Source organism: Gopherus evgoodei, chromosome 2 (genome assembly GCF_007399415.2).
Source record: "Gopherus evgoodei ecotype Sinaloan lineage chromosome 2, rGopEvg1_v1.p, whole genome shotgun sequence".
Lineage (NCBI taxonomy): Eukaryota > Metazoa > Chordata > Testudines > Testudinidae > Gopherus > Gopherus evgoodei.
The window spans coordinates 43,750,593-43,763,646 of record NC_044323.1 but is presented as its reverse complement, the minus strand read 5'-3'; positions in this window follow the sequence as shown (position 1 = coordinate 43,763,646).

Sequence of the window (13,054 nt, the reverse complement as noted above, 5' to 3'; positions counted from 1 at the left end):
TGTACAAACCCCACACTGGACAACAAGGGGTTAAGAGATTCTTTTGAACTCAGCCAGCCTTGCCTCACGACACCTGCAGCAAATGGTCCATCTGCCGGAGGAATTAAAAGACAGAGAATTAGTTCATTTGGGTGGCAGAGCTGGAGGTGAGGAGATCTGCAGCCAACAGCTCCAGCAGCACAGAGCAGAGGGAAGCCTAAAGACTTTGACACAGCTGATCAAATGGGCTCTCCCTGAGGGAAGGGAGGACCCACTCCAGAAACAATCAAAGAGGGAAGTATCTCCCTCTTCCCAGCCTGTGGACCCTGGACATTGGTAACCCCATCTTAATTATTTTGGTTTGGACTTCCCCAGTAGGGGAAAGCCTTGGACTAAGCTGACCCTGGGGGGAGGGCAGGGTGAGAGGAAGAGGCCCAGGGAGAACAGCCTTAAGCAGCCTTGGTTGCCAGACCACTGGTAGTCCAAAAGGCCCTGGATTGGAGCCCAGTGAAGTAGGAGGGCCCAGGATCCCCTCCTCACAACCCCCTTGGCAGTCAGGGGTTGTGGCTGTAACCACTAGGCCATGCTCCCCAACCAGACCCTGAGTGAGGATCATTACACTCTAATTCAACAAGATATTTAAGCATGACTCTTTCCATGCTTAAAGTCAGGTGCATTCTTAAGTATGTTGATGAATAAATGATAAATAAAGGCTTTCTTGTTTCTATTGTTCTCTGAGAATTTAACTCAAAATTAAACACCAAATATCTCACTGTGTCCCGCATGCACTCGGGCTGAACTTAATAAAGGAAGGTAGTCCTCAGATGTAGAGATGGTTGAAACAAATTTGGATATTTTGAAATTTTTCATTCTGAATCAAAACAGTTTTTGGAAATGGAAAAATATTTATCTCAAAATATTTTGTATTGGGAAATTGTCAAAATTGATACAATTTCACAAAAAAAGTGGTTTTGTCAAGATGTCATTTTCTAACGGAAAACCATTTTGACAAGCTGCCACCCCTGCCCCCCCGCCCCCCTCTGCTCAGGTGTTCTGACTCCCCAGATACCAGACATCACATATCCAGAGCTCATTGATAATGGGTAAAGAAGCTACGTGTTAGTCTGGTGGGAAGTTCTGCAGTGAAATCATATATTGTATCTAATGACAGTTAGCACTGACTTATTTGTATATGTAGCTGCCATTCTCAAATCTTTGCAGTCTCCTATAAATAAATATCCACATTGACTTTTCTCGTATTGCAAATATAAGTATGATAGGGCCTGAAGATTCGCTTTAAAGATCTAAATGTTTCTCAAATGCACTTAAAAAGAAAAAAGTTACAAAGATAACTATAATAAGAGAACATATGCACCAAGAACTTAATGGCTCTCACTGTGCTATATAACATGGCCATTCATAACCTCACACTGTCAGCAGGGATTCCCCCTCTCACCCCCACTATAAAAGCTGAGGTTCTTGAGGTAAAGGAGGACTCTCATCTAGTTGGTAGGCACATGAGACATAGCTGAGAAGATGTGATTCTATTCATTAAAGGACAGCAGTACCCATACATACCAGATTGTTCTTTCTAAAAACCACACTCAGCGGTAGTGCAATTATTCTTCATATATCAAAATACAGCAGCAATCCAAAACTGGATTCCCTGTGTTGTACTTTGAGTCTTGCAAAACATTTTTATACTTACAATGATTCTCTTCAGGCCTGTAATGGACTTTGGTTCACAACACTAGTTTTTAGAATCAATATATTCATTGTGTTGATCGTGACTACTCTCTTCTTCTCCAGCTGTTCCAAAATATGTACATGTCCATTATTTCTAATCTTATGGTGCTCAGATACCATTGCGATAGGCACGTGATAAGAACCTAAGTGGATCAGATTAAATCCCTCATATACAAAACAGAACAGAGCAAAGCAAAGGCTTATTTCAAATGATGCAGCTCTTTCACCTCTCCAATGCTTTTGTTCCCCTAAGTAAGACAGGTGATAGGAAACAGAAGACTGATTGAAAAGTAATTTATTGTTACATGTGACAACTCTCAATATCCTATTTCAAACTTGCAGAGATCAGTCTAAGAATATGTGTTAAGCAGAGTTACCACTATCTCGTTTCTTGGAAGAGATGTTGGATCCAGTTTCACTGACGTTAAACAATTATCTGAATCAAGTACTTTCACTGCCCATGAAGTGAAACAATTATTTAGCTTCCTCATTTTTAACTGCCAGAGATGGCTTCTGCTATTTTCCTCTACTAAAGCTTATCCTCCATGCTGGTTCATCTTTCATAATATTTGTATCAAACTGTGCACTACTTTGCAAAATATAGAAAATCAATGCAAATAAAATAAAGGGATCTTAGATTGGGAAAATGTTCACAATTGGGCCACTTTCATCTTGGGTATAACTCCACTGATCTAAATGAAGTTTGGGTTAAATTCATCCCTGAGTCAATATTTTAGTGAAATAGTCTCAGTAAAATTATTTTTATAATATTGTAAAACTTAAATGTTCATGGTGCCCTGCAGAATGTAGATAAAACATATTCCCAAAGAGCTTATAGTCTAAATAAAACCAGACTTTTATTATTCAAAATTTTTCCAACATGCGGGTTACTGGAACTGCCACATCGAAAGTGTGTCTCTCTTACCAACATAAGTTGGTCCAATAACCGATATTACTTCACCCTCCTTGTCTATCATGACATGCAGCTAAGAGTACATCTGGGTCTTTAACAAAGAGACAGACAAGGAGTGAGTTGATCAATCTATAAGTGCCTACATGGGGAACAAATCTTTGATAACTGGCTCTTCATTCTAGCAGACAGAGATCCAATGCCTAGATACTGATGTTAAACAAATTCAAACTGGAGATAAGATGTAAATTCTCAAGTGATGGTGATTAACCATTGGAACAATTTACCAAGGGTTGTGGTGGACTCTCCATCACTGGCATTTTAAGAACCAGATTGGAATTTTTTTTCCAGAAGACATAATCTAGTTCAAACAGGAATTTTTTGGGTGGAAGTTCTATGACCTGTGTTATGCAAGAGGCCAGGCTAGATAATCATTGTGGTCCTTTCTAGCCTTATGTATGAATCAGGTAAGAGGTCATATCCTATTCCTCCAGGTCTATATTGTGATACCCTTATACACAATGAATAGTACCTTACTCCTGGGGCTACCTGAGGAGTTAAGGTACTATACTCAAAGAAAGTAAGGGTATCACAGTCAGGCCCTCAGAAAGTACAATTAAACTAAGAGAACTCCTCAAGTGTCATCTACTGCTCTCCTTCCCCTGACAGTTGCAAGTTACAACAATGAAACTATGTTGTAGCAAGATTAGAGGGGGTTGACTGGTTCATGATTGACCATGCTTGCATGATATGTTGACAGTGGAACTGGACTATTAGAAAACAAAGATGATCAAGTTTATTTTCACTCCAATTTCAATTTTTAGATTTAAAAAAATGCTAGAGAGAGATACTTCTTAGGGACCCAATACAGCAAGGTACTTAAAGCAAGTATCCAACATTAAGCATATTAATGTGCTTAAAGCTAGGTGTGTGATTAAACATCTTGCTGAACAGAGGCCTAAATGAAGGTGTTGGAGATCCAGGCAACACATTCTGCATCAAGGTTATTTTGGACACTAGCAAGTGTAAATGGGGTACACCAAGAAAAGTCCTGATTGCAGGACTAAAGTCCATGGAAATCTTCCAGGTTTATATGGCTTGTATGCAAATTTCTCCTAAGTGAAAGATTCAACAACTGTGTGGAGGTAGAGATAGCTAAACCAAAATGGCACAATATTTTAAAAGTCAAATATCTCCATTGATATCACAGTGTTATATATCTGAACTGTAACCTTGTACAAGTAGTATTGACATTACTTGAGAATTGCTTAGGGTGTTAATAAACCCTGCAGTGTTTTATCTGAAAACTTGTTTAAGATACATAAGCAATGATTAATACATCCCAATGTTTTGCTAGAGAACATTGTTCTGTAAGGTTAAGTAACATGTTTAACCAGATGTCATTTTGGTTGTGTTTAAAAATCTTGAATTGTTATGTATAGTAGAACCTCAGAGTTACAAACAACAGAATTACAAATTGACCAGTCAACCACACACCTCATTTGGAACCAGAAGTACACAATCAGGTAGCAGCAGAGACAAAAACAACAACAAAAAACAAGCAAAACCCCATATACAGTATATCACTGTGTTAAACATAAATTACTGAAAAAAGGAAAGCAGGATTTTTCTTCTGCATAGTACAATTTCAAAGCTGTACAATTTCAATGTTCAGTTGTAAACTTTTGAAAGAACAACCATAACATTTTGTTCAGAGTTACGAACATTTCAGTTACAAACAACCTCCATTCCTGAGGTGTTTGTAACTCTGAGGTTGTATGAAACAGATTTATTTATACTGATCAATTTCAAGGCAAAAAATCTGCTTTTAGTTGCTTCTGAAATCCAGATATTGTTGTTGATTTTTCAGTGTTAACATCTGCAAATAAACTCTTATTAAATATATACTTGTTAAATAGTTCAGCCTTCACTGAAGTGTTTGATCATTAACTGGCTGAATAAGTCATGAACCCTTACGCTATATCAACTTCAGCTTAATATATGGGAGGAAGGACAAGTCAGAAAGAACATGAAATTAAATCTAATAACCTAATAGGACTGAAATCTATTTCTACATATATGGGTGTATTTTTTTCTTGTATCTGAGGTCATAACTGGGCTCTTAGTTATAATGATATAAAATGCAAATGTAGAAGCATATTCAAACTAAACTAGTTTTAAAGCATTATTATTTGTCATTAAAATATTGCTTTGGTTTTTTTACAAAAAAACCCATTTTCTTAAATCAGAATTGTTCACACACATCCTGTGATTATCTCAAAAGTAAATCTAAAAATGCATTCATCTGCACACATTCTGTTCTCATTGATTACACCACAAATACAGAACAATGGAGAGAATCACATCATTCTGGCATCTAGGCCATGGCATCTGCTGTTTCATGTGTTTGTCATTGACAAATGAGTAAAGATGCTACACGTTAGTCTGGAGAGAGATTCTGCAGTGAAACTCACTTTCACCAGCTAGTGAAGTCACAATTGATGACTATTATATTGTTGATTTATACAGGGAAAATATGATACACAAAATTGAAACTTATTATAGTAGAGGAAGTATGAGTGGAAGGTTCTATCAATAATGTAATGTAATCTTCCTAGAGATGGATAGATGGTAGGTGCTCTGCATTGATAAATATAACTGGCGTGGACAATGCTGAATAATTCACTGTCAGTAAAGATGATTTGGACATTTTTCTCATTTTTTTTCTGGTTTGCATAAAATGATACAATATATTTATTTTAAAAAGTTAAGAGGTTTTAGTTCTTTTAAATGGTACCTGTTGGTGCTGGAAAAAGAAGTTGTTCCTTGGCATCTGCTGTATTCCCACTCTCTTATCTTCACTGAATGAGACCAACACACAGTACTGTCCATCTGCCACCACACTTTTTAAAAGGAAGAAATAAAAATCAGAAATGTCAACCAACACAAAGAGAGCAACCAACCAGATAGCTAACATGTCTTCAGTACGCCTAATCCACAGTCACTCCTCAGAAGACTATGATGCACGGAGCCTCAATGCTAGATCTCAAACTCAGGCATGATCAATCCTGACTCAATAGCCATCGAGACTCTGCCAATTTTGCCTGAATCAACAAATGTGATTTGATGCCATTGCAGGTCCAATGCTTTGAAAAAAGAGCAGCACAGAATGTGGAAAAAGATGATAGGGTGGAAGGAGGGAGATGCAGAGAAACGAAGGGAGGAAAGATGCCTGATTCCTTGTAATGAGTGTGTGTAGGGGAGGGGAAACTGACTAGACCACACGTGGGTCTTTAATTAGAGCTAGTCAGAAAACGACAATTATATTTCATGACAACTTTTGAGGTTTTGAAACTTGTTTTCATTCCTCATTGCAGTCAACACAAATGTTGAATGTTTTTGTGAAGTGGATGTTTTTGACCCAATTCTATTTTTGGATTGAAAAAGATCAGATTTTTGATCTCTCTCTGTCTCTCTCTCTTTGGAAGTGACCAGAGAGTCAACCTTGGAGCTCAGAATCCTTCCCGTTGAAAACTTTATACAAAATTGAAATACTTCAGCTTAGATGAAACAGTAATTTTTTGAGGAAAAAACATTTAGCTCAAAATGTCCTGGCCCACTGTAGTCTTTATACTCTGTATTGATGGTTTGTGTAAGGTGCTTGTATACTACAGTTATGAAGGTGGTTTTATGAACTTAGATGGTAGATAGATGTGACCATGTGTCCAATCTCAGAAGCACAAACTTCACGTTACAATGAAAAAGTTCATGAACAAGTTATAGGCAAAGACTTACCTGCAGAAATTATTCAGCAGTCTTGACTAATGAATAGGTGGCCAAGTATTAAAAAAGGAGAGAAAAAATGTGAAATGTGTCAAATAATCATTAGTTACAAATGTTGCACCTAGCTCTACTTTTTAATAAAAGAAGTTCCATCTGGAGATTGAGCATTTCTGCATATAGATGCTTAAAATGGGAGTTGGTCTTCCTGAAGGGCAGGGCATGCACTTACATCCTTATGTAGACCTTTAATGCCTTCCATCCTAATGTCCTGCTAATTGAATTCCTAATTCTTTTTAAATGAGTGCTAGGAACATGAAATAAATCAGAGCCCTTGAATGTGAATATAATGTGTCTAAATTGCTGCTGATTAGGTCTTATTTTTAGATCAAGTACTGTACTATTACATATTATTGGACTGACTACCTTCTAAACTACCTTCTGACTCAACATCCTCCCCCATACAAGAACAGGATGCATTGTGCATGAAAAGTAGTACAGTGAATATGTTACATACCTGTATCGATCTGCTGTTAGTTCCAATGACTAGACCTTGCATCAGGTCATTAAGAGGGTCAGCAATTTGAGAAATGGATGTAAATTCTGGCAAAATACTCAGGACAGTGTAGCTAGTCTAGAGGAATTATATGGCTGAAGAATACAGGTAAAATTCTATCAGCTGGAAACCTTAGTGCAACTCTCAATAGTGACCTTTTATTTTTTAGCTAAATTTAATGATCATAGTAGAAGGTACCAGTTGATAGCCATGATATTAAAGTCCTCTTCCCTCCCCCGACCATCTCCACAGGAAAGATATAGTGCAGGTGGTGGCAATACCTATTGCTTACAGAGTGGGTTGATTTAAATCACCAAACGGAAAGACTTCATTTAAACAATTGATTTCAATAAACGCTTCCATTTGCACTTCTGTTATTTTCTAAAGAAAGACACATTCTTATTGGTTGATATAACCATTAAAACGTTGATTTACAAATAAATAGAGCTTATACATTAGATTTGGTACATCTTTTTGCTACCTAGAAGGTACACTGTAATTATATACATATATTTAAAGAATTATATAGCTTAATATTTTCACATTCTTATTTACTGTACATTATTAATACATTAAATGGTCCATGCTATTGCATAATTACTAGATTAACATGGAGATGAGAAGGGAACTAAAATAGGGAAGAACAATAATAAGGAGAAAAGAGATGGACAGCATGATGTAAATCCTGGGCCAAATCTTGATGAATATAGATTTATAGATTCCACGGCCAGAAGGGTCCACTGTGATCACCTACTTTGATCTCCTGTATAGCACCAGCCATAGATCTCCCCCCACCCCCGTCAATAGTTCCTGGAACAGATCTTTTTGGAAAAGCATCCCAATCTTGATTTAAAAATGGTAAGGGATGGAGAATCCACCATAACATTCCATAGGTCGAGAAGTGCTGGGGGGAGGAGGAGAGAAAGAGGCAAGGAGTGGGGAGCTTGGCTGCAATTTTTCCCCATGGGTGCTCCAACCTGCTCCCTACCTCCCACTCGCCTCCTTACCTGAATATCAGGACAAATGGCATTCCGATTGCACATTGATCAGGATGCAGGACAAAGGGTTAAATATTGGGACAGCCTCGATTTTATCAGGACATCTGGTCACCCTAGGCTCTGGCCCTCTGTGGCCTGCTGTGTCTGCCTGTTTGTTTGTGCTGCCTTCCCCCAGCAGACTGCCTTTGCCTTGACAGAATTCATCCATGTGTCTGAGTACATTTTGCACAAGTTTTTAGTTGTCTAAATAAGAGGGATTTGCATAATTTTAATAAACTGCAGATTTAAATCCACATTGTAATAAAAAAAAAAGAAGAACAAAAATTGTCTGCAGGATAAAGGAGAAAAGATGCAAGTCAATGAAGCAGAAGGCTCAGACCTGGCAAGGATAACAGGATCAACTGTCTTCTCTGAATGCCATCTATTACTTTGTTTTTACAGGTTATTTAACCTTGGATATCACTATCTGCAAGTTTTCTTTCCCTTCCTCCCGGCCCCCTCCAGCAAAGTATAATACTGCACACTGTAGGTGTCACTCTGCACACTGTAGGTGTCACTGGCTCCACTCATGAATCCTAATTGAGGCTTATTCACTAGGGTCTGTATGCTCCCCTTCAAATGTGAGAAGGCATGAAAGTGGATTGTTGAGGCATCTGGGATATACCTGGTACACTGTGACATTCACCTTCTAGAAGTGAGATTAGCAGCATTGCAGACTATCCATTGTTGGGGGATAGCTGATAGTTTCCATGGAAGACAGAGACTCACAGTAATCATAGCATTCAGTGCCATGGTTCTCAGCCTGTCCACACTTTCCTGGCTTAGGCCCCATGCATGACTGCTATTGGCAACACAACTCTCAACTTCCTGAGCTTCCATGAGCGGCCCCTCCCACACCCATCACCTAGTTCAATGTCTTTTAGAGAGACTATCTGCTCCTTAGAGCAACAGTAATTTATGAAACATATTGCTGCTCTGAGAGGGAAACAAGCTCCATCAGAACAGCTCTATCCAGCTTTCCAGCCCCAGGCTGTGTGGAGCTCAGCTTGGAAGTTCACTGCAGAGAGTCTGGAGGCAACTGCATGGTGTGGAAGAAGGGGAAACCTTCTACGCGCCCACCTTTCCTTACTACACTACCTGTTTGTGCAGGTTCTTCAGTAACTCTGCTCCCACACCACACAGCAGAGGGCCATACCTGGCACCACCTGGTTAGAAGGAGAAGCTGTGTGATTATACAGACCATGAGAAGTTGCTTGTGCCTAGCCTTTTGCTAATATTGTTAGAGATAGATGGAGTAGGAGATCCTATGGTTTGATTTCTTCTAATACCTCTTTTGAGTCTGCAGCACAAGGTAATCAACAAATGCTAGTCCCAGAGCTGAAATCATCATATGTGAGCGTACATATGGCAGTCAGTTCTGAGCCACGCTAGTTTTTCTTTGTCATAGGAGGAAAATCAGTGCAGGAAGACAGCCCAGTAAAAGCACCCCTGAAAACATGTGACCACGCTTGGGCAAAAGGGAACTTGATGGGTTTGGGACTGAGCTATGGCCAGTTTTTGAAGGTGGGGGAAGATAACAAGGAGAGAAGCATCTCCGTGTACTGGATGAAGACACACATTTAATTTTCAGAGTGAATACAGTTAATGTTCATTTTTTTTTGTTTGTGGTCTGTGTTAAAACAGTCACATCAAAGGCTACTTAGAGGAATTGTACCTTTGAAAGCAACAATGCAGTAGGTTATTTCAGTGATCTTCTGCCCAGATTACTGCATGCCTCAGGAGATAGATTCTCTGTCTTGTTATGCTCCTGCTCAAGGTTGCTGACTCAGATCTGCTCGATGGTATAAGTAACCAAAAACTATCCGATGATTTTTTGATGATGTGCGAAATGAGCCAATGGCCTGAGTCCTAATGGACAAGCATCCACATCACAAAGCTACCATCAGAGTTAGCACTATTGGTGCTTTTATTTGGAGTCTTAGCAGAATGGCCAAGGACTGAATAGGTATGGAGGCTGCGCTATTGCTAATGGACATTTACAGTTGTATGTTGTATGTTCATGCGTGGATACCTGAAAGCCTGCACTGCTACTGCCTGTGCTGTACTGGGTCTATGGATAAATTTTAAGGACCTCAGCCGTCAGGGCTATCAATCTAGCATCTCTTCCAAACTGTAAATCCTTGAAAACAAAAGAATGCTCCTTCTCTCCTGCCTTAAAAGTGGATAGACAATCCATCTCTGTGAATCAACCAGCACTACCAACAACAGGGAGTCTTGACGTGCCCTTGGAAACTGAGGACCAAAATCAGCCCTAGTGTAAGTGGTGCCTCTCCACTGAAGTTCAGGGGCTGAATTGGACCATTAATGTGTCACACACACACTTCACTAGTTTGTGGATCAGGAGACCAGACTCTGCTAAGGAACCTGGTCATTTTACGTAGCTGTGGAACAGAATCTGCCTACAAATTCATTAGATTGAAATGTTAACAGTGAGTTGTTGGTGTGCTGGTTTTTTTGTGAAACGTTGCAAACACGGCCTTTTAAATATCTGCCCTACAGATGTTTGCATTCTACTTAATTGTAGCACACCTGTTAATTACCAAAACAATTCAAAGGTAAAATAAAAAAAGAGAAAACATAATGAACTTTGGATTTTTCCCCTCTGTTACAATCCTGTGACAGTCATTTTTTTATTTCATATGAAGAAAATTATGTCAGGAGGCTACTAATCATCAATTTGCTACAGCTGAAACTAGCACAGCTGGCAGATGGGTATTTTAATGTATTTCTAGATTAAGCAAGGCAGTTTAAAGAAAACATCATGCAAAAATTCAATCTGCTATGGGTTTAAAATAAAGTCCTCATCTGTGCTGTGGTAGAAAGAGTAGCTACCTTATGTTTTATCATATTGCAGTGGATTATCTTTCTAATGAAGCTCATATCCCCTAAAGCATTCTCGAGATATTTTGTGTTCACACAGGTTTATAATAATGTAATGGTATAGATTTAGTGACTTGAAGAGTGGATTTTCCTTTTAGCAATGCCCTATGAGGACTCCTTTGCTAAGAAATTAAAACTGTAAATGAAAGCAATTCATACATGCAAGGCCAAGCAGGATGCTGTATATTGATTTCACTGGGCTATCTTAATGTTACCATGTTGTCTCCTTTGCAAAATTAGCCAGGGTCTTGAAAAGAGAGAGAATTTGACGTTTGTTTCTTGTTTATTGTCAAGGTTTTTTCCCCCACTTTAAACTCTAGAGTACAAGAAGTGGGGACCTGCATGAACACTTCTAAGCTTAATTACTAGCTTAAATCTAGTACGCTGCCACCAGCCAGAATTTAGTGTCTGGCACACTTTCTGTTCCCCCAAAACCTTCCCTGGGGAACCCAGACCCAAACCCCTTGGGTCTTAAAACAAGGAGAAATTAACCATCCTCCTCCTTTTCCCCTCAGACTTTCCCCTCCCTGGGTTGCCTTGAGAGGCTTCACACCGATCCAAACTCCTTGGATCTTAAAACAAGGAGGAATTAACCATCCCCCCTCCTTTTCCCCCCACCAATCCCTGGTGAGTTCAGACTCAATCCCTTGGATCTTAAAACAAGGAAAAATCAATCAGGTTCTTAAAAAGAAAGCTTTTAATTAAAGAAAGAAAAAGTAAAAATTATCTCTGTAAAATCAGGATGGAAAATGCTTTACAGGGTACTCAGATTCATATAGACTAGAGGGACTCCCCTCCCACCCTTAGATTCAAAGTTACAGCAAACATAGGTAAAAAATCCTTCCAGCAAAAAGACACATTTACATGTTGAGAAAACAAACATAGGACTAATCTGCCTTGCCTGGCTACTAACAATTTTGAAACACAAAAGACTGATTCAGAAAGATTTGGAGAACCTGGAATGATGTCCCGTCCCTCTCAGTCCCGAGAGAGAACAATGAACCAAACAAAAAGCACAAACAAAGACTTCCCTCCACCAAGATATGAAAGTATCTTGTCCTCCTATTGGTCCTCTGGTCAGGTGTCAGCCAGGTTTACTGAGCTTCTTAACCCTTTACAGGTAAAAGAGACATTAACCCTTAACCATCTGTTTCTGACACTCCCCCCAAATCTCAGACAGTGTGGAACCACACTGGCGGTGATTTCTTCCTAGAACTTTAGAATAAACATTAATAAAACACATGCACCTTTACATATACTACTAACTATGTAAACTACAAGACTTTTCACATTTTAAGGACAATTTTTAACCAGTTGATTCTGGGAAACTGTCATGGGAGAGTGCATCAGCTACTTTGTTAGAAGCTCCTGAAATGTGTTGAATTTCAAAATCAAAATCTTGGAGAGCTAAACTCCATCGAAGCAGTTTTTTGTTGTTTCCCTTGGCAGTATGAAGCCACTTTAGCGCAGCATGGTCGGTTTGTAGCTGGAAACGCCGTCCCCAAATGTATGGGCGTAGCTTTTCCAGGGCATATACAATGACGTAGCATTCTTTTTCACTGATTGACCAGTGGCTTTCCCTCTCAGACAGTTTCTTGCTGAGAAACACGACAGGATGGAACTTTTGATCTGGTCCTTCCTGCATTAAAACTGCTCCTACACCACGCTTAGATGCATCTGTGGTTATTAGGAATGGTTTGTCAAAGTCTAGGACCATTAGCACAGGGTCAGACATGAGTGTCACCTTACGCTGGGTAAAGGCCTTCTGACACTCATCAGTCCACTTAACTGTATTTGGCTGGGTCTTTTTGGTCAGGTCTGTTAGTGGGGAAGCAAGCGATTTGGCTGTAGTGTGGTACAAATCGCCTGTAATACCCGGCCAAGCCTAAGAAGGATTGGACCTGTTTCTTTGACTTTGGGACAGGCCACTTTTGGATAGCATCCACCTTGGCCTGTAGGGGGTTTATTGTTCCTTGACCCACCTGGTGTCCAAGGTAAGTCACTCTGTTTTGGCCTTAACAGTTAGTCCTGCCTGCCTGATGCGCTCAAAGACTTTTTCCAGGTGTTCTAGGTGTTCAGGCCATGAATCAGAAAAAATGGCCACATCATCGAGGTAGGCAACTGCATATTCTCCCAATCCTGCTA